Source organism: Pyxicephalus adspersus, chromosome 6 (genome assembly GCF_032062135.1).
Source record: "Pyxicephalus adspersus chromosome 6, UCB_Pads_2.0, whole genome shotgun sequence".
NCBI classification, from domain to species: Eukaryota; Metazoa; Chordata; class Amphibia; order Anura; family Pyxicephalidae; genus Pyxicephalus; species Pyxicephalus adspersus.
The window spans coordinates 28937486-28938740 of NC_092863.1; the positions used below are offsets into that span (position 1 = coordinate 28937486).

Consider the following 1255-nt stretch of genomic DNA (forward strand, 5'->3'; position numbering starts at 1 on the left):
TTATATACTACATTAATTATAAATATATATAATATTTTTTTTTATTACTATAATAACTTTAGTAATTACACATTACTATAGTAATATGACTATATTACTGTGACTATGACTATATATTAGTAATTACATATAACTATAGTATATTCAATATATATATATATATATATATATATATACATACACACACACACACATATATATATATACATACATATCTGTAGAAGCAAACAAGAACATGTGTGTGCTTGTGACTTTTGTGGGAAAATCTAGTCTGATGGCAAAGCCGAGGTTTAGGCTGTGGAAAGTCGCAATATTTACCCCCAGGCGGCTCCTCCCATCAGGCATCGTAAGCGTTTAGATAGGCACCTATGTAGAGGAGCTGAACTCAGTTAACTCTTGCCTAACAGGAAAGAAATAAGTCATTAAAAAATATGCTTTTTTCTTAGCGCATTATAGATATTTTAAACATTTGGACAGCACAAACATTTTTTTTAAGGGCTAGGGTTAATGCCATTAGAGGTGTGCCATTAGAAAGAATGATTTTTTAGGGGAACAGTGACTTTTAATGCAAGCTCGCCAGTGTCAAACTGCCGGGGATGCGCGTCTCCACCAGCGAGATCATTTCCGTTACTAATTTACACGCGAATACGCCAGCGCCTGAAATTTAGTTGATAAATTGATCGAGGGCTTCTGGTTTTGGATCGCGAATACGAATGCGTGAGTGAGCTTCTGATTTTGCTTGATGAATCAGCCTTATTTTCTAGCAATTTTGGTTGAAATGTCTTCATGCGTTTCCTAGTGATGAAATACACACATACATATATACATCCAAATATAGCTCTGACATATTGCACAGTGCTGTACAAAGATGACTGGTGCACTCACATGAGTCTCAGTCCTATGTATAGCAAATTTGGTTGAAATGTCTCCATGCGTTTCCTAGTGATAACATACAGTACACACATACATACATACATACATCCAAATATAGCTCTGACATATAGTACAGCGCTGTACAAAGATCAGCGGTGCACTCACATGAGTCTGAGTCATATGTCTAGTAAGTTTGGTTGAAATGTGTTGATGTGTTTCCGAGTGATGGGGGAACATAGCAGTTTGGTTAAAAACTCTCCATGCATTTCCTAGTGATGACATATACACATCCAAATATAGCTCTGACATATAGCACAGCCCTGTACACAACAATGACTGGTGCACTCACGAGTCTCAGTATGTATGTATGGCAAGTTTGGTT

General features: G+C 36.4%; 1 protein-coding gene across 1 annotated transcript in view; it reads left to right on the forward strand.

Moving 5' to 3' along the window:
• Window positions 1-1255, forward strand: part of LOC140333373 (kelch domain-containing protein 3-like) — a 37530-nt gene that overhangs the window by 21456 nt on the left and 14819 nt on the right. The window lies entirely within an intron of this gene.